This window comes from Rhinopithecus roxellana, chromosome 6 (assembly GCF_007565055.1).
Source record: "Rhinopithecus roxellana isolate Shanxi Qingling chromosome 6, ASM756505v1, whole genome shotgun sequence".
Taxonomy (NCBI): domain Eukaryota; kingdom Metazoa; phylum Chordata; class Mammalia; order Primates; family Cercopithecidae; genus Rhinopithecus; species Rhinopithecus roxellana.
This window is the reverse complement of record NC_044554.1, coordinates 1,580,638-1,601,928: the sequence shown is the minus strand read 5'-3', so window position 1 is coordinate 1,601,928 and position 21,291 is coordinate 1,580,638. Positions and strand designations below refer to the sequence as shown.

The 21,291-nt window shown below is 45.2% G+C and overlaps 1 pseudogene; it reads right to left on the bottom strand.

Moving 5' to 3' along the window:
- Positions 1-5,880: 5,880 nt before the first annotated feature.
- Positions 5,881-21,291, bottom strand: part of LOC104675893 — a 35,435-nt pseudogene continuing 20,024 nt past the window's right edge.

Genomic DNA, 21,291 nt, shown 5'->3' with positions numbered 1-21,291 from the left:
TGGTGGCTCATACCTGTAATCCCAGCACTTTGGGAGGCCAAGGCGGGTGTATCATGAGGTCAGGAGTTCGAGACCAGCCTGGCCAACATAGTGAAACCCTGTCTCTACTAAAAACTACCAAAAAAATTAGCTGGGCATGGTGGCGGGCACCAGTAATCCCAGCTACTCAGGAGGCTGAGGCAGGAGAATGTGTTGATCCCAGGAGGCAGAAGTTGCAGTGAGCCGAGATCACACCATTGCACTGCAGCCTAGGCAACAGTGCGAGACTCTGTCTCAAAAAAAAAAAAAAGGATAAAAGTAGAGACAATAGGGGCATCTTGGTGAATACCAAATTTAACAAAGCAGATTAAGAGAAACAGTATAAAAAATTCTATTAAATCCCTAAGATCCAGGGCTTTGCAATAAATATGTAAGTAAATCCCCAATATCCATGCTGGAAGTTTAAAAGAAACGATAATGATAATTAAAGAAATACAGCTTTTCCTTAGCTTTGCACTAATCTAGAAACAAAGAATGTTTCTAATATTTAGACAGACACTACAAAGCACCTTACAAGAAGAGACGTGTAAGGATGGCATGATTCACCAGCAGCCCTGGTTTTGTCCATGGTACCCCCATAACGAACAGTAACTCCACTGTGTAAATGCTCATGAACACAGGATTACAGGACTTTTCTAGTTTAGACATACCATATTTTCTTTCAGACAATTCTTCAACTTGTTTACGAAGATCAGCGATATGATTATTCCATTTCTCTGAAAACTGAGCAAAAGTTGATTCTCAATAATACGTCCCTATGTCAGAGCAGCACTAACATATAATGACTTATTTCCTATATTTTACATCCTAACAATCCATATCATTTTACTGCTTTTGAAAACTTTTTTCCCTTTTTGGTGGTTCTTAGAATTAGTTTAATGGGAGACTGACTGTAAGAGAAGTTTTAAAGTTTAGTATCTCTTTTTAGCCTTTTAATTTCTGAAAAGCAGAAGGGCAGAGAAGATGAATCAAACTAAACACGGCAACAGGGAGGCCACAATGAGGAGGTCTCCAGGGGTCTGTTAGCAAACTTCCTAAAACACGTCTCAGCTGTATGGAAATAAGACTTTACAGTGGTCGGGTGTGGTGGTGCAGGCCTGTAATCCTAGCACTTTGGGAGCAGAGGTGGGCAGATTGCTTTGGGCTCAGGGCAACAGAGCAGAAACCCCCCTCCTCCAACCCCACCCCCGCCCCCATCTCTACCAAAAATACAACATTGAGCCGGGCGTGGTGGCAGGTGCCTGTAGTCCCAGCTACTCAGGAGGCTGAGGCAGGAGAATCACTTGAACCCAGGAGGCGAACATTGCAGTGAGCCGAGACTGCACCCCACTGCCAGCCTGGGTGACAGAGTAAGACTCCGTCTCAAAAAAGAAAGAAAGGGAAAAAAAAATTTTAAGAGTGACCCAGACCTTAAAAATACAAGTTTAAGAGGGACCCTGGCTGAGTGTGGTGGCTCATGCCTGGGACTATGGGAGGCCAAGGCAGGTGGATCACGAGGTCAAAATATCTAGACCATCCTGGTCAACATGGTGAATCCCCATCTCTACTAAAAATTTATACAAAAAATTAGCCAGGTGTGGTGGCACACACCTGTAGTCCCAGCTACTCAGGAGGCTGAGGCAGGAGAATGGCGTGAACCCTGGAGGCGGAGGTTACAATGAGCCAAGATCGCACCACCACACTCCAGCCTGGCGACAGAGTGAGACTCCATCTCAAAGAAAAAAAGAGGGACCCCAAAGCAAGAGCAAAAAATCCCAACCCCAACACTTTTTCTCCCAATCCCAATCACTGAAACACCAGGAGGGTGTAATAGTTTTGAAGCCTAGCTATAGTAGGCTGATAGTGACCCCCCAAAATGTCCATATCCCAATCCCAGGAATCGGTGAACATGACCTTATATGGCAAAAGGAGCTTTGCAGATATAACGAAGTTAAGAATCTTTGGCCGGGAGGATTATCCCAGCTTGTCCCTGCAGGGTTGATGTACTCACCAGGATCCTTATAAGAGAAAAGCAGGTGATGGAGAGGGTGGGTGGGAGGTGTAGTGATGGAAGCAGGAAACACGAGGCATTCAAAAAGGGCAGCAAAAGCTGAGGAGTGAAGGCCGCCCCCAGGGCCAGGAAATGGATTCTCCCGGAGAGCCTTGTAAGGCACCAAACCTGCTCCCACCTTGACTCAGTGGGACTGACTAGAATTCTGACCTTCAGAACTCTGAGGGAATACATCTGTGTTGTTTTAAGCAACTAAGTGTGTGGTAATTTGTTGCAGCAGCAACTATGAAACTAGTATTGTAGTGAAGCCTCAAAACCCACCTGAAGGGGCGGGGAGCGGTGGCTCATGCCTGTAATCCCAGCACTTTCTGAGGCCAAGGTGGGCAGATGACTTGAGGTCAGGAGTTTGAGACCAGCCCGGCCAACATGGTGAAACCCCACCTCTACAAAGAATACAAAAATTAGCCTGGCATGGTGGCACATGCCTGTAATCTCAGCTGCTCAGGAGGCTGAGACATGGGAATTGCTTGAACCCAGGGGGGTGAAGGTTGCAGTGAGCCAAGATTGCACCACTGCACTCCAGCCTGGGTGACAGAGCGAGAATCTGTCTAAAAAAAAAAAAAAAAAAAAAAAAAAAAAAAAGCAAAAAACAACCCATCGGAAGGAGGTTTCCAGTTCTGTCAGCTGTCTTCCACCCAACCCCTAGAAGCACACGTTCCTTTGCTGTGGGCCATGGACAGGCAGAAAGAAGCATCTCTTCATGGCAGAGGCCTACCCAGGAGAAACCCAAGGGAAGGCACTGCTGGGCCGGCCCCTCTGCCAAGGCCATTTTCTTTACACAGTTTCACTCTGTCTCTCAGACTGGAGTGCAGTGGCAAGATTTCAGCTCACTTCAACCTCTGCCTCCCCAGTTCAAGCGATTCTCTTGCCTCAGCCTCCCGTGTAGCTGGGATTACAGGAGTGTAGCATGCCTAGAGGAGAAGGGGTTTTGTGATGTCGCCCAGTCTAGACTCGAACTCCTCGCCTCAAGTGATCCACCTGTCCAGCCTCCCAAACTGCTGGGATTACAGGACTGAGCCACTGCACCCAGCACTCGCCGAGGCCTTTGATGGCAGGCTTTTTCCGGGGGATCAGTCCTGGTCTGGTCTGGCTCTGCCCACTCTCCCTCTCACCTAGTTGGAATCCCTAGCTCCTTTTCAGTAGAGGAGAGTGTGTACCCCAACCCCAGCTTGGTATGGGCCAGATCCGCATTTCACTCACGGAACCTAGCTGCTTCCCAGGCCCTGGAGAAAAAAATGGTCTCCGTGTGGGTATGATACAGGATGGGCCTGTCCCCAGGGCCCTGTGAGAGGGAAGCCCAATGTCCCACCAGGCTGGCAGGGCTGGGGAAAGGAAAGTGTTATGGTAGCCCCGAGACTATAAAGAGGCAGCAGAGGGAGCAGGACAGCGCTCCCATGGAACTCATGCCACTGCCTGAGTGAGGGGAGGGAAGAGTGCACCCCAGTGACGTCAGGGGGCAGAGAGGCGCGGTTCCAGGGTAGCTTTCCCCCTCACTTCCTCCCATGTTACTCTGATCCCCTCCAGGTGAGCCTGCTCACTTTGGGCCCAGGGTTGCCACTGGGGCCTGTATCAGAACACAAACCCCTATAGCCATGGCCCCAGGAGTGGGGCAGAGCAGGGAGCAGTTCTGGACAGAGGAGAGGCAGGGGCAGGAGATAGTGGGCCTCCAACTCCAGGAGGGGTCCCTTCCCATGGGTTCTGCTTTCCGGCCTCTCCTCCCTTTACTCCTGGGTTGATCAACTGGGGAAGAACTGAGGCAAGGTTTCTCACCCTCAGGTCCAGGGGTACAATTACTGTGCCCTTAGGAAGGTGTGAGACCCCTGAAACACTGTAAGGTTTTGTTTTGAGAGCGTGCACATGCATTTCTGGGAAAACGGTCCACAGCTCTTACTCTCAGCAGGCTCCACACTCAAAAAAGTTTAGAACTCTTGCTACAGAGCTGTGGGAGCACCTAGGTGAGGGGCCTGCCAAGGGCACTCTGGGGACTATCTGGGCACTCCTGAGCCCACTGTCCCCTAGGCAGGCTGTGCTGCTTGGTATTTGCAGAGCTGAGGGAGTGGGGCATGTGGGGACTGTGAAATCACCCTGTGAGATGGGTGAAGCAGCTATGGGGCTGAAGGGGAATTATAGACCAAATCCCAGATGCCGGCTCTCAAACTAACACTGAGCCCTCAGTGCCCATAGGGAGATAGAATCAGCACACTTTCCATATGGGGAAACAGGCTCAGAGAAGTGCAAGAGCCTCACCCAATGCCCCAGACCAGGGCTCCAGGCCCGGAGTGTTTTGTTTGGTTGGTTGGTTTTTGTTTTTTTGAGACAGAGTCTCACTCTGTCGCCCAGGCTGGAGTGCAGTGATGTGATCTCAGCTCACTGCAAGCTTTGCCTCCCTGATTCAAGCGATTCTTCTGCCTCAGCCTCCTGAATAGCTGGGATCACAGGCGGCTGACACCACACCCAGCTAATTTTTGTATGTTTACTGGAGACAGGGTTTCCTATGTTGGTCAGGCTGGTTTCAAACTCCTGACCTCAGGTGATCTGCCCGCCTTGGCTTCCCAAAGTGCTGGGATTACAGGCGTGAGCCACTGCGCCCGGCAGGCCAAGAGTGTTTTTTGTCACTGTGTCCAGAGGGCAGCAGCTGCTCTGATGTACCCACCTGAGCCTGGCAACATTTTCCAACTTTGGAAGCCCAGGAGCACGGCCCGTGTCCACAGACGCACCTGGCATGAGGTGTGCCCAGAGGGACAGAGGCAGATGAGTTTTGCCTCCTCCACTGGATTATGAGAGCCTTGAAGGAGACAAGGATCTGCTTGGGAAAACCCTTGAGACTTAATGATCTATCGCATAAGGCTGGCAGTGAACAATGAGCAACCTGGGTCAGTTTCCCTCGGGATAGATCCGCAGTGCCTGGATGGAACCTGGCTCAGACAGAGTTCAGTTCTCCAGGTCACTGAGGCATGGAGAGGTCACAGCTACCAAGTGCAGGAGTCTGGATTCTAAGCCAACAGCATGACTGCAAAGTCCCTGCCCTAGCTCCTGGACCACCCACCTCTTGGGAGTCACCCTTGCAGGCTCATCAGATGCCCAGGCCAGCAACACAGCTGGCCAGGGCCAGGGAAACTTGGGGAGCCTCTGAGAACCCCCAGGTATTCCAACCTATTCTTGGTACCCTTGCCCCTCATTACCCTTCTTCCTGCTTCAACCTTACCCCCTACACAGAGCCTGGGCCACTTAACTTGGCATCAAACAGATGCCTCAATGAATCAGAGTCTGATCTTAAACAACAAGAAACAAAAAAACAAAAAACGAAAAAAACCACTTCACAGATATACGGTTGCAAGTTAGAATGCTAAAGAACATAAACGTATAACAACTTAATGTACATATAAATTCAACAGATATCCAATCATTTGTGACTGTGACACAGTAAAATATTAAAATACCATTTTCAAAATGTATACAAGCTTAATGATTTATTCAAAATAGAAATCATCAACATAATTTTGCCACTAATATCTCATTCAGTCCCTTCACAGGACACATGACCCACTGGGAGTTAAGAGATTAGCAGCTGGCAGGCAGTGACACACAGCAAAAACAAAAACCAAGAGGTGAAATAGTTCTGAAATAAAGAAGGTTTTAAAGCTAAGAGAAATTATTGAATTACTAAGTCATTAGCACTAATTTTGAGCCAACTAACTAATTACTATGAGATGAAACAATGTCCTATGCTTTGGTAAATACAAACTATATTTAAACAATGTCTGTAATGGGACTTAAAAATGCTCCTGGCTTTACAAAGATGAGATTACAATGTAGTAATACATGCTAAAGCGTTTCCCCCTGCAGAGCATGTTGTAACTTTCATCAGTCACATTGAGAGTCCAGAAGATGAAGGAAAAGGTCATGGATTTTGCTGAGAACTTACCAGAGTTGAACTCCCTCACTTTCCGTTGCCCAGCATTGGCAGGTTCCAAGACTGGTGGCTGTGGTGGCTCGTTGGTCTTTGGTCTCTTAGAAGGTGGGGAATAATCATCTTGAAAAAGAAAATGGTCATTACTAAAGGAACCATCTTAGAGTTATAGCCACCTCCGGGTCAATTCCCAGCATTCAAAAGTTGAGCAGGGCTTTAAAGCTATTTTGAGTATTAATAATTATTTCTGTATTATGAACTTCAGCATACTTTTTTCTAGTTACATTTGAAATGTTATTCTTTTGGGATGTGCGCAAGTGAATACTGCTTTTTCCTCTGTCTTGCTTCATTACTTTTTAGTTTGCTTCGTTTGAATCATTATAAATCTCCCTTTCTCCTCAAATAACTTTCAAGTTGATGCCAATAACTATATTCTATTTTAAGCCTTTTGAGAAAAAACTTTAAACAAAGACAGTCAGTCACCTAAAGTTATACAAATGTAGAAGAAAGAGGATAAAATAAAGCTTAGATTAGAAAAAATATTTAAGCTTATACAAAATTCAAGCATACATAAAGGAAGCTGGATGACTGTATATACAAATACTTTTAACAAGTGCAAAATATATAGGTTTAAAGAAATAGGGTTGCCCAGGCATGGTGGCTCACGCCTGTAATTCCAACACTCAGGAAGGCCAAGGCAGGCGGACCACTTGAGGTCAGAAATTTGAGCCAGCCTGGCCAACATGGTAAAACCCCATCTCTACCAAAAGTACAAAAATTAGGCTGGGTGCGGTGGCTCGTGCCTGCAATCCCAGCACTTTGGAAGGCCGAGGCAAGTGGAACACCTGAGGTCGGGAGTTTGAGAGCAGCCTGACCAACATGGAGAAATCCCCATCTCTACTAAAAATACAGAATTAGCCAGGAGTGGTGGCACATGCCTGTAATCCCAGCTACTGGAGAGGCTAAGGCAGGATAATCGCTTGAACCTGGGAGGCAGAAGTTGTGGTGAGCCAAGATTGCGCCATTGCACTCCAGCCTGGGCAACAAGAGCAAAACTCCATTTCAAAAAACAAACAAAAACAAAAAACAAAAATTAGCCAGGTGTGGTGGCACCTGTAATCCCAGCTACTTGGGAGGCTGAGGCAGAAGAGTCGGTTGAACCTGGGAGGAGGAAGTTGCGGTGAGCTGAGATCGCACCACTGCACTCCAGCCTGGGTAACAGAGCAAGACCCTGTCTCAGATAAATAAATAAGGCTACATTACTTATGAAACAGATACTGTTGACTCAGTCACCAGAAAGCCTGTGTATAAATGAGCAGTGAGATATTCAAGAACAGCACACACACACTTCTCAGGACAGCTGTCTTGAGAGTTCCATGCTCATTTCCTTGTGGATATACCAGCAACTCACTCTGTTATGATCCTCCAATACACCTCATGTTAGAATTAGAGATATCTGGGCCAGGTGCAAGGCCGAGGCAGGCAGATCATCTGAGGTCAGGGGTTTGAAACCAGCCTGGCCAACATGGTGAAACTCCGTCCCTACTAAAAGTACAAAAATTAGCTGGGTGTGGTGGTGCTCACCTGTAATCCCAGCTACTTGGGAGGCTGAGCCAGGAGAATTTCTTGAACCCTGGAGGTGGAGGTTGCAGTGAGCCAAGACAGCAAGATAGTGCCACTGAACTCCAGCCTGGGCGACAGAGCAAGGCTCTGTCTCCAAAAAAAAAAAAAAAAAAAAGGCAAAACAAAACAAAACAAAAAAAGAGTTAGAGACATCTGGATCAAATCAACTGCCACTGTCATCTTCTAGTCCCACAAGTATCAGGTAATGTCCTATTAAGATTGCTACTCATACTCACATCTATAAAATACAGAAAATATCATTTTAAGAAATCTTTATTCTTTTTATTTATTTTTTTTCTGAGACGGAGTTTCACTCTTATTGCCCAGGCTGGAGTGCAATGCTGTGATCTCGGCTTACCACAACCTCCGCCTCCCAGGTTCAAGCAATTCTGCCTCAGCCTCCCGAGTAGCTGGGATTATAGGCATGCATCACCATGCACAGCTAATTTTGTATTTTTAGTAGAGACAGGTTTCTCCATGTTGGTCAGGCTGGTCTCGAACTCCTGACCTCAGGTGATCCACCTCGGCCTCCAAAGTCCTGCCAGAGAGGAGGGGCAGGAACAACAGTGACGCACCTGGTGGAAGAGATAATATTTTCCAAACATAAACATTAGCATAACCTTATTGGACTTGTAAGAATTTTTTTTTTTTTTTTTTTTTTTTGGTAACAGAAGCAGATTTTCCTGAACTGCGTCATTTCAGCTAGCATTTATTTACTCAAGATTAAAACAATACAATAACTATAAAAAGTCAAGAGGTGGGCAGGCATGGTGCCTCAAACCTGTAACCCCAACACTTTGGGAGGCCGAGGTGGATAGATCACCTGAGGTCAGGAGTTCGAGACGAGCCAGGCCAACATGGTTCAAGCGATTCTCTTGCCTCAGCACCACAGTAGCTGGGATTACAGGCCTGTGCCACCATGGCCGGCTAATTTTTGTATTTTTAGTAGAGATGGGGTTTCACCATGTTGGCCAGGCTGGTCCTCAACTCCTGATAGCACGTGATCCGCCCACCTCAGCCTCCCAAAGTGCTGGGATTACAAGCATGAGCCACCATGTCCAGCCAGGATTGCTTTCTTAGAGACCATCTGTGAGAACCAGAGATGTGGATCTACTCAAAATGTAGTAGGGGAAACCAAAGTCAAACCTCAGTAAGACAGAGTACAGTCATCAGGTCCAGAAAACTATTAATAGAAACAGGCTTGAAATCAAAGACTAAGACAGGGCTCTGGTCAGTAAATGTGTCTGGATCAGAGAAGACTCAGGATGTTACCAAATCAAACCGGGGTCCCCTCACCCAGTGCAGTAAAGCCAAACATCCATATAGAGGTTTGGCAGCAGGAGAAAGGAGGGCATTTATTTTCAGGGCACCAAGCAAGGAGAATTGGGCAGCTCACACTTAAGACGTGACCTCCCGATGGCTTGTAAGCAAGGATTTTTAAAGGCGGGTACATTTCAGGAAAGCAGAAATTGCAGACAAAATTGTAAACCAATACATGGAGGCTATACTTTGATTTGGCCCAAAAAGGCAGGATATTTTGAAGTGGAGAGGCTTGCAGGCCAGAGGTGGATTCAAAGACTCTGATTTGTGATTGGTTAAGGAAGTGAAGCTTTGTCTAAAAACTTGGGGTCAGGAGAAAGGAACGTTAAAGCCTGGCCTGTGGTTGTGACTTCCTCCAGGCCCTGCAGGAAGAAATTTAGAACAAAGAATAGCAGCAAACGTTCAGTCCTCAGCTCCCCCTTATCTGAGGTCTACACACCAGCAGATCTGTTTGGTGGGGCCTGGGTTTCTTCTTCCTTACCAGGTTGCTCACTTCTCAGGGCTAGCTAGGCGCCTGGAATTTCCCTTAAAGGAACTCAAGATTTTCCTTTATTTCCATACTTGGGGGGCCCAGCAGGCTTCTCAGAGGGTTCCCTGCTCCTTCTCAGGGATTAGTGTGGTAAACATCTCTCAAGAAGCCTGTCTGCAGTGTGTGCTATCTCACTGTAGGATAGCCAACTGTTTTTTGTTTTGTTTTGTTTTGTTTTTTTGAGACAGGGTCCCACTCTGTCACCCAGACTGGACTGCAGTGGTTCCATATTGGCTCACTGCAACCTCTGCCTCCCAGGTTCAAGCAATTTTCCAGCCTCAGCCTCCTGAGTAGTTGGGGTTACAGGCATGCACCACTACACCCAGCTAATTTTTCATATTTTTAGTAGAGATGGGGTTTCACCATGTTGGCCAGGCTGGTCTCGAACTCCTGACCTCAAGTGATCCACGGGCCTTGGCCTCCCAAAGTCCTGGGATTACGGGCATGAGCCACCGCGCCCGGCCTGGCCAACTGTTTTGTTTTGCCTGGGACATCCCTGGTTTTAGCACTGAAAAACTCATCTCCTGGGAAATTCCTCAGTCCTGGGCAAACTGGGATGGTTGGTCACCCTTGATACCCGACTTTTGCCTTGATTTAAAGGGTCAGAGGTGGGGCAGAAAGTATTAGACAGACACAACCTATATCAGAAAGGAGGCTGCTAGGGACCCAGCAGATTGTATACTCCTTGTAGGGCCCATGTATAATAGAACACGGAGTTGACTGGCCTGTGTTCTGCTTTGTGACATTGCTAGTGAGGATGAAGAAGGGCTCAGCACAATCAAGCCATGCAGAGCTGATTCAGCTACTTTCACACCTCCCTGGGTCAGGGGTTGTATATGACCCTGCTCATGCCTTTCCTGGTAAACCACTAGTACCCTTGGTAATAGCAGTCTCTGAATGTGGGCCATTGTGACATGTCCTCCTACAGGAGTCTAACTTTGGAGAGTCCTATATCCCCAGTGGCAGAGAAAAAGCTGTGTGCTAGTGGGAAAGTGACCACAGATGTGATCCAGTGTTTCATATGCAGACTCATTTACTGACCTCAAAAGCAAATGCAACAAAAACAAAACTTGACAACTGGGACCTAATTTAAAAGCTTCTGCAAAGCATAAGAAACTATCAATAGAGTAAACAGACAACTGACAGAATGGGAGACAATATTTGCAAATTATGCATCTGACAAAGGACTGATACTCAGATTCTATAAGAAACTTAAACACATCAATAAGAAAAAAAACCCAGTTAACCCCGTTAAAAAGGGGGCAAAGGACATAAACAGATACTTTTCAAAAGAAGACATACAAGTGGCTAACAAACATGAACAAATGCTCAACATCATCAATCATTAGAGAAATGCAAATCAAAACTACAATGAGATACCACAGCACACCAGTAAGAATGGCTATTAATAAAAAGACAAAAAACTCCCCCAGGTAATGGCCAGGTTGTGTAGGAAAAATAAACAAAAAACTACTTATACACTGTTGGTGGGAATGTAAATTAGTTCAGCCCCTGTGGAAAGCAGTTTGGAGATTACTCAAAGGACTAAAAGTAGAAGTACCTTTTGACCCAGCAATCCCATGACTGGGTATATGCCCGAAGGAAAATAAATTATTCTACCAAAAGACACCTGCATCTGTATGTTCTTTACAACCATATTCACAATAGCAAAGACCTAGAACCAACGTAGGTGCTCATCAACAGTGGACTGCATAAAGAGAATGTGATACGTATAAACCATAGAATATTATGCAACCATAAAAAAGCATGAAATCATGTCTGCTGTAGCAACACAGATACAGCTGAAGGCCATTACCCTAAAGGAATTAATGCAGAAACAGAAAACTGAATGCTGCCTGTTCTCATAAGTGGGAGCTATTCACTAGGTATACATGGACACAAAGATGGGAATGACGGACGCTGGAGACTCCAAAGGACGGGAGGAAGAGAGAAGTGAAGGAATTGCAAAACTACATGTTGGGTACTATATTCACTCTTTGTGACTGGATCAACAGAAACCCAAACTTCAGCATCACGTAATATTCCCGTGGAAGAAAGCTGCACATGTACCCCCTGAATCTAAAATAAAATAAAATAAAATAAATGTTGACTGATATTATATTAAGTCAGGTTCTCAAATGTTAGCATATACCAGAATCCCCTGGAAAGCTTGTTGAAACAGATTCTTGGGCCCCATCTCCAGAGTTTCTGATTCAATAGAATTGGAAAAGGGCCTGAGAATCTGCATTTCTAACCAGTTCCAGGTTGATGCCAATGCTGCCAGTCCAGAGACCAAGTTGAAAACCACTAGATTAGGTGCCAGGGACTCTGACATCTCAGGAAAAGCCTAGCAAGTGGGGAATCATTACTGTTCTACAGAAAGAATGTATGTCGAGCAAAAGGGAAGAAATGGTTTGCCCAAAGTGGCCACCACTAAGTGACAGAGTTGGGAATTTAAATTCCTCTTTTCTGACTGCAACTGCAGGCTTTCCGTCTCCATCTGACTTCCTTCCCATTTGAAGGAGAAGCATGCCAGGAATGGTTGTGCTCTTAACTTTGGAAGAAGTCCACATTTTCCAGGTTTCTACTTGATTTAATCCATTCTTCTCATAGTCTACAGTGAACTCCAGGTAGTGAATAAGAAGTCAGATTCAAGATTGAGGAGCTTTATCCCTATTGTAAAACATGCAACTTGTCCACTTTCTGAACTTGGTTTCCTTGACTCTATTTAACACCTCATCCTGTCTCCAATCTGACACCATTATTTGAATGCAAATTATAGGTCTTTGGGAAAGGTCAGTATAGACACATTCTAATTCCTAATAGAGGCTGCCCATGCAGTTTGGAAATCAGTATTTTTGTAGAATTCTCTTTGTGCTCTAATGAAGACTGTGTCATGGAGATGAAGGCTTTTAGAATCCTGGTATCATGTTACCTGGATTTCAGAATGCTCAATTGGGAAGTACAATTTCACTGATTTTTGGAGTCAAATGTCCTGGGGCTGGACAGGGCATTAGTAATTAGAGTTCATTACTCTTTTTCAAAAGTAGAATTCTTGTATTTTTTCCTAGGTAGCTTTTTGTTAAATGAGATTGTACAAGACAGAGCCTTGTAAACTGCACAGCCTCAAAGTATTATTATGACATTAATAATTGCATATGAATACATTCTGGAATCATTGACCTTAAAAGACATGGGAAGATGTATTATTACCCATTGCAAAGAGTTGTTCCTGGAAAGACCCATGAGTCAGATGAGCTAATGAGATGCACTAGTCCGTTCTCGCACTGCTATTAAGAACTACCTGAGACTGGTTAATTGATATAAAGAAAAGAGGTTTAATTGGCTCATGGTTCCACAGGCTGTACAGGAAAAATAACTGGGGAGGCCTCAGGAAACTTACAATCATAATGAAAGGTGAAGAGGAAGCAGGCATATCTTTCATATGACCAGAGCAGGAGGAAGAAAGTGAAGGAGGAGGTGCTACACACTTTTAAACAATCAGATCTGGTGAGAACTCACTATCACAAGAACAGCAAGCGGGAAATCCACCCACACGATCCAATCCCCTCCCACCAGGCCCCTTCTTCAACACTGAGGATTACAATTCGACATGAGATTTGGGCAGGGACACAGATCCGAACCACATCAGATGCTGATAAGCCAGTGTCATGTGCTTGTAAAAAAAGTGACGCTAAACAGGAAAAAGAATAGATGTGCTAAGAAAAAAGGCATCTTCTACCAACTGCATTTAATTTTTTTTTTTTTTTTTTTTGAGACAATCTCTCTCGGTTGCCCAGGCTGGAGTGTAGTGGCACAATCTCCACTCATGGCAGCCTCCGCCTCCCGGGTTCAAGTGATTCTTCTGTGTCAGCCTCCGGAACAGCTGGGATTACAGGCGCACACCACCATGCCCGGCTAATTTTTATATTTTTAGTAGAGACGGGATTTCACCATGTTGGCCAGGTTGGTCTCAAACTCCTGACCTCAACCTCCCAAAATGCTGAGATTACATGGTGAGCAAGTGCGCCTGGCACATTTAATTTTTTTGATGGAATATCTGTACTATTGGATTGTGGAACTATGGAATATACATAGATTCTACCAAGGCATTTGATATCTTTCTAAGTTTGAAATTTGGGTTGTATGGCATTACAACCACAGGGATTCAAAATAGATTAAACATCTGGACTAAAAAGATATTGATAGTGAATTAATGTCAGGCCAGAGTGGAAGTTCAGGGGGATGAAATTCAGGGCTCCACTCAGAGCCACATCTGATGTCTTGGAATCAGTGACTTGGATGTTCTAGAAAGGGTGGCCATAGTCATCATGCTGGATGACACACTGGATAGTGAAATCCATCTCATGAGGTCAGAGTGGTGAGCTAAGCATAAAAATGTGGAATTTAGGCTGGGCGTGGTGGCTCACCCCTGTAATCCCAGCACTTTGGGAGGCTGAGGCGGGGGGATCACAAGGTCAGGAGATTGAGACCATCCTGGCTAACATGGTGAAACCCCGTCTCTACTAAAAATACAAAAAATTAGCCGAGCATGGTGGCGGGCACCTGTAGTCCCAGTTACTCGGGAGGCTGAAGCAGGAGAATGGCGTGAACCCGGGAGGCGGAGCTTGCAGTGAGCCGAGATTGTAGCACTGCACTCCAGCCTGGGTGACAGAGCAAGATTCCATCTCAAAAAAAAAAAAAATGTGGAATTTAATTGAAATCAGTAAAGAATCACGCATTTGCACCTTAAATCACTTAGTTACAGCCTGAGAGAGACCTGGTTTAGCAAGTGTGAAACATTGAAAGGTTTTATTTATTTTATTTTATTTTTTTGAGACGGAGTCTCGCTCTGTTGCCCAGGCTGGAGTGCAGTGGTGCAATCTCAGCTCACTGCAACCTCCACCTCCTGGGTTCAAGTGCTTCTCCTGCTTCAGCCTCCTGAGTAGCTAGGGCGATAAGTGTGTGCCAACACGCCCAGCTAATTTTTGTATTTTTAGTAGAGACAGGGTTTCACCATGTTGGCCAGGCCAGTCTCGAACTCTTGACCTCAGGTGATCCACCTGCCTCAGCCTCCCAAATTGCTGGGATTACAGGTGTGAGCCACCGCGCTCGGCCTCATTGAAAGGTTTTAGTTGACTACAAGCTCAGTATGCATCCATGTCAAGAGTAGTTGGCCAAAAAGAGAAGGAAAGAAAAGAAAGCCCACTACAGCAATTTTAGCTTGGATTAATAGAGGCAAATGGCCTGGAATGAGTAAGGCAACAGGTGCACTCTGCCCACCTTGCAAAGCCAGATAACTCCTGGAACACTGTGCTTGATTCTGGGCTGGACCCACCAACCTGGGACACATATCAGGAAGAGAGCCCCTGCAGGCCCCTTGTTTGGAGTGTTCTGTAATCTCAGCTCCCAGCCTAGGCTTCCACATTATGAGAAAAAGGCATTCATTCATTCATTCATTCATTCATTCATTCCTTCAGCACTTATTCTCTCAAAAACACCAGAATGTGTTCAAAGGTGGATCTACTTTGAAGCTGATGAAACTGAACCTTCAAACTCCTTTCTTGCCTCAGTTTTTCTTCCAAGGTGTGTTGGATAAGCCTCAGCAATGTGTTTGCATCCTCATTTTATGTTTTTGCTAAATTCATAAACCTAATACACTATAAGTGTCACTGTTACTGAATCAAACTTGGGTTCCCCCGCCCAATGCAGCAAAGCCAAACACTGACATGGGGATTTTCAGTGAGAGAAAGCAAAGCAGTTACTGCAGTGCGCCAAGCAAGGAGAATCAGGCAACTAATGCGTAAGACCTGAACTCTCTGACGGCTTGCAGGGAGGGGTTTTTAAAGATGGGAAGGCAGAAGTTACAGGCAAACCCATAAATCAATGCATGGAGGCTCTACGTTGGTTTGACCTAAAAATGGGGGCTTGGGGGCACAGGTCATAGGTGGCTTCTGATTTCAAAGGTTTTCTGATTTGAAATTGGTTCAGGAGGCAAAGCTTTGTCAAAAATTAGGGTTCAGTAGGAAACAATGTTAGCTCTGGCCTGTGAGCATGGCTTCCTCCAGGTCCCACAGGAAGAAATTTAGAACAAACAACGGGGGTCAGGGTTCAGGCCTCAGCTTCCCCTCATCTGAGGTCTCTGTGTCAGCGGATCCATTTAGTGAGGGTCTGGGTTTCTGAAAAGCAACTTGGGGTCATATGTTAAGATGTTATCTTAGTTTCCATAGGGGACCAAACATATATCTTCACTGTAACTTCCTTGGCTATCATTTTAAGCCACTATTACCTTCTTGCTTATCAAATTGCTCATTTACATCTCAGAACTGGCTAGGTGCCTAGAATTCCCCTTGAAGGAACTCAAGATTTTCCTTCGGCAGGGGGCTGGGCGTGGTGGCTCATGCCTATAATCCCAGCACTTTGGGAGGCCCAGGCAGGGGGATCACTTGAGGTCAGGAGTTAAAGAGACCAGCCTGGCCAACATGGCGAAACCCTGTCTCTACTCAAAATACAAAAATTAGCCGGTGTGTTGGTGCTTACCTGTAATCCCAGGTACTCAGGAGGCTGAGGCAGGAGATCACCTGAACCGAGGAGGTGGAGGTTACAGTGAGCCGAGATCGTGCCACTGCACTCCATCCTGGGTGATGGAGCAAGACTCTATCTCAAAAAAAAAAAAAAAAAAAAAAAAGATAACATGAAGGATACAACACTACTGCAATGAGAACATCTATGACACATTGGTAAATGAGGGTCATTGTAAAATTGTGATTTATAGTAAGAAATATATATTACATTTCCCCATCTCCCTGCACATGGCTCCTAAAAGCCTTTGTAATCTCCAAAGTGATTTTTGTTTTTTTTTTTTTGAGACCAAGTTTCACTCTTGTTGCCCAGGCTGGAGTGCAGCCATGCCATCTCGGCTCATTGCAACCTCTACCTCCTGGGTTCAAGCAATTCTCCCACCTCAGCCTCCCGAGTAGCTGGGATTACAGGCGCCTGCCACCACATCTGGCTAATTTTTTTGTATTTTTAGTAGAGACAGAGTTTCACCATGTTGGCCAGGCTGGTCTTGAACTCCTGACCTCAGATGATCCACCTGTCTCAGCCTCACAAAATGCTGGGATTACAGGCGTGAGCCACCGCGCCCAGCCGCACTGTCTTTTTGTAGGTTAATATGATGACTGGTGGTTGCTGGCTCCTACACAGCCTCAGAATGGGGCTGGTTGCCGGGGAAACAACCATGTGTTCAGAAGGTTGGAACTTTCAGCCCAACCCTCGACCTCCAGACAGGGGAGAGGGGTTGAAGGTTGAGTTGATCATCAGTGGCCAATGATGTGACCAACCATGCCTATTTCATGAAGCCTCCATGAAAACCTTAAGGGACAGGGTTCAGGGGCCTTCTGGATAGTGGGACACGTTGGGGTTCCTGGAGGGTGGTAAGTCCAGAGACAGCGCAGAAGCTCCCCGCTCCTTCCCACATGCCTGGCCTCATGTCCGTCTCCCATCTGGCTGTTCATCTCTATCCTCTGTAATATCCTTTGCAATAAATAGGTGAACATAAACATTTCCCTGAGTTCTGCGAGCTGTTCTGGCAAATTAATCGAACCCAAGGAGGGGGCTGTGAGAACCCCTGATTGATAGTCAGTTGGTCAGAAGCACAAATCACAACCTAGGGCTTATGATTGACATCTGAAGTGGGGGGCAGTCTTTGGACTGAGTCTTTAACCTGTGGGATCTGATGCGATCTCCAGATAGATAGCATCAGAACTGAATTGAATTGAATTATAGGACCTCCAGTTGGTGTCTGCTGGAGAATTGCTTGGTTCGTGTGTGGGGGAAACGCCCCCCTCCACATCCTACACATCTGATGTCAGAAGCGTTGAGTGACATGTGATTTTCCTTTTTTCCTGTCTCTCAGAGTCATCAAGACAAAGAGTATTTGAAATTTGTCCCTGTGCAATAGATGTCTCCAAATCTTACAGTAATCAAAGAACTTTATGAACATAACATCATTATTAACAAGTTATGATGCTCAAATAAACATTTGCAAACCCTCAATAATACGAAACTAGTTTTAGTCAACCGTGCTTACTATCAAAAAATGGTATTACAAATTTAAAAATCATTTCAAAAGGCAATTAAGTTTTATGTGGCCAAAAAATTGGAGGTTAAAAATGTATTACAAAGGGATGTCAGATAGTTAAGAAATAAACATATCTATTCTTTTCCTGGTTTTGTTGTATTTGTCTGTTTTTAAAATTTGTAATTGGCAGTGTGCTCTTCCTTTATTCTAAATAAATACTCATTTTGTACCAAATCTGGTGCTTATAATTTTAATTATTTTTCTTAAAGAAGGCTTTTCAAATTGTATAAGTTACATGATCCACAAAACCTACATCCACCCTGAGTTTTAGAGAAATTTAAATACAGATGTGGCCAGTGACTGGCCAAGGAGTTTATCATATAGGAGGAGAGATGAGACAAATTCATCCAAGAAGAATGCCTGGCAGGATGTGACAAAAGTCTCAAGAAAAATGTTAACAATGATTTTGGGGGTTCAGGGGTCTCTGGGGACACCTTCACCAACATCTCAGCTCTCCCAGCCAGCCTTTTTTTTTTTTTTTTTTTTCTTCTAGAGACAGGTTCTTGCTCTGTCACCTAGGCTGGAGTGAAGTGGTGTGATCATAGCTCACTGTAACCTGAGCTCAAGCAATCCTCTCACCTCAGCCTCCCGAGTAGATGGGATGACAGGTGCACACCACCACACCCGGCTAATTTTTATATTTTTTTGTAGAGACAGGATCTTGCTATGTTGCCCAGGCTGATCTCAAACTCCTGGCTTCAAGCCCTCCTCCTGCCTCGGCCTCTCAAAGTGCTGGGATTACAGGCATGAGCCACTGCACTGGGCCCCTTCTTTTTAAAAAATTTTAGATTCAGGGGGTACATGTACATGTTTATGACATGGGTATATTGCATAATGGTAAGGATTAGGCTTCTAGTAAATGTGTCACCTAAATATTGAACATTATACCCAATAGGTAGTTTTTCAACCTTTCCCTCCCTGGCCACTTTGGGAATCACCAGTGTCTATTATTTTCCATCTTTCTGTCCATGTATACCAAATGTTTGCCTCCCACTTACGAGTGAGAACAGCTTTCTGTTTCTGAGTTAGTTCACTTAGGATAATGGCCTCCAGCTCCATCCATGTTGCTGCAAAGGACATGGTTTCATTCATTTTAATGCCAGCCAGACCTTCTTGCATTCACAATACTCTTCCTAAAAGGAAGGCTCCTTAAAAAAAAATCACCCTTCCATGTATAAACTACCTGCTCAGAATGACACATCCACGTCTCTTATGCTGTTTTCCTGGCCTGTAATGTCCTTCCCCCAGATGAATGTCCCGAGTCCACAGCAGTGTTATGGAGAGGCAATGGATTCCAGGCTTGAGACCTGGGCTCCCTTCCTCACCAGCTACATGACTTTGGTTAGCTCATTTGACTTTTGCTCACTTCTAAAGTAGGGACTAAAATACCAACCAATGCCAACCTCAAGCAGTATAGAAAGGCACTAAATGGGTTCATGCATGTAAAACACTTGTCAACTTTAAAGCTCTGAACAAATGTTACATGTTATTACTACCAATCCTTCAATACCCAATTCAAATGCTACCACCTTTACAGTCTCCCCCAGCCCTCACCCCATCAATTATCTCTTCTTCTGTGCATAATACTTGCTTCTCTGTTTTCATGTATTTAATTTACTGTATTATTATTGTAAAGTCATTCGCTTATTTATTCATTCTTTTATTTTATAAATATTTATTGAGCTCTCCTTCTGTAGGAGATACTCGCTTTCTCCCTCCCTGCATTTATAAACTGTCTGGGCAGAGATTGTCTTGTTTTTATTTGTGTCCTCGAGAGCATGTAGCTCATTATCTTGCACCCTCTAAGGGCTTGTTAATGGTTGTTTTTCAGGGGTGACATGTGAGCTGTGGCTTCAAGGTTAGGAGGATTTAGATTAGGTGTGGATGGGTATTCCCAGGAGATAGAGTACAAGCCCTGCTTCCTTCCAGGTGGTAATTCCATCATGGCAGGACATTAGAATCATCTTGGGGAGCTTTAATAAACATGGGGGCCAGGCGAGGCAGCTCATGCCTGTAATTGCAGTGTTTTTGGATGCTGAGGCAAGAGGATCACTTAAACCCAGGAGTTTTAGACCAGCCTGGGTAACATAGCAAGACTCTGTCTCTACAAAAAAACTTTAAAAAATTAGCCAGGTATGGTGGTACACACCTGTAGTCCCAGCTATGCAGGAGGTTAAGGTAGGAGGATCACTTGAGCCCAGGGGCTGAAGGCTGCAGTGAGCTATGCTTGTACCACTGCACTCCAGACTGGATGACAGAGCAAGACCCTGTCTCAGAAAAAAAAAAAAAAAAAAAAAAAAGACAAGGGGCTGCTTGAGCCCTGCCCCCAGAAATTCTACTTTAACTATCCTGGAATGAGACCTAGCATTGAATTGTGTGTGTGTGTGTGTTTATTTATTATTATTATTTTATTTTTTTTTGTGGTGGTTGTTTGTAAAGACAGGGTCTTGTTATATTGCTCTGGCTAGTCTTGAATGCCTAGCCTTAAGCAATCCTCCTGCCTTGGCCTCCCAAAGCACTGGGATGATTAGCAAGGGCCAACATGCCCAGCGCATTGAATTCTTTTTAAATCACCCCTTCCCTCCAGTGATTCTAGTGTACACCTGGGTTTGCAGTCACAGCTCCAAGACAATTTTATTAATTGGTGACTGACACTCGCACACCTAGCGATTATCTTTAGTTCACTGGCCCATCATGGGGATGACTCTGGGGATAACAAATCCTACTTAATTTCCTCGTGCCTGAATCTTGGGAAGCCGACCTACCCCTTCCCCCTCACTCAGCTGTGCCTGGTAAGCCGTCTTTGATAGTCATTTGTGTTTTTGGTGTCCTGCAAAGGCCAGGTCAGACATGCCACCAATAGCTTTCTAGTTTTTTGATCTAAGATGCCATTATTTCATTGGGCAACGTGGAGCGGGAGACACAGCTGTGTCGGGACTGCACATTCTCCTGTTTGTCACCTTTCTAGAACTTCTTCCACTGCTCCATGGATTGAAAAACAAAAAGGGGCCAGGCATGGTGGCTCACACCTGTAATCCCAGCACTTTGGGAGGCCGAGGTGGGCAGATCACCCGAGGTCAGGAGTTCAAGACCAGCCTGAGCAATATGGTGAAACCCTGTCTCTACTAAAAATACAAAAATTAGCCAGTCGTGGTGGTGGGTGCTTGTAATCCCGGCTACTTGGTAGGCTGAGGCAGGAGAATTGCTTGAACTCAGCGGGTGGAGGTTGCAGTGAGCCAAGATCTCACCACTTCACTCCAGCCTTGACAAAAGAGCAAAACTCAATTAAAAAAAAAAAGAAGAAGAAGAAAGAGAAAAAAAGGACATATCCATTCACCAGAAGGACAGATCCATTCACCAAACAGCTAAAGAAACCTTCAGAGGCTCTCCCCCATTTCCCACTTTTCCATTTCGTCTCACTGTTTCTAGAGCTCTAATGGAATTTTTACACTTCATTTGTTTGTTTTTAGTTTGCTCATTCTTGTGTTTTCTTTCTTTCCTCCTCTTGAACAGCTTCCCCTCCAGGTCGAGCACTTGTGATGACTCTTCCCATGCGGACGTGCAGAGCGACATTTAATAACAGGGGCGCTTTCCTGACAGCTGTTTTGATAATGGTGGCGAGGAAGTTTCTTTCATGGGTGCACTTGCAGAGAAAGCTTGGCCTGGTATCACAGTCT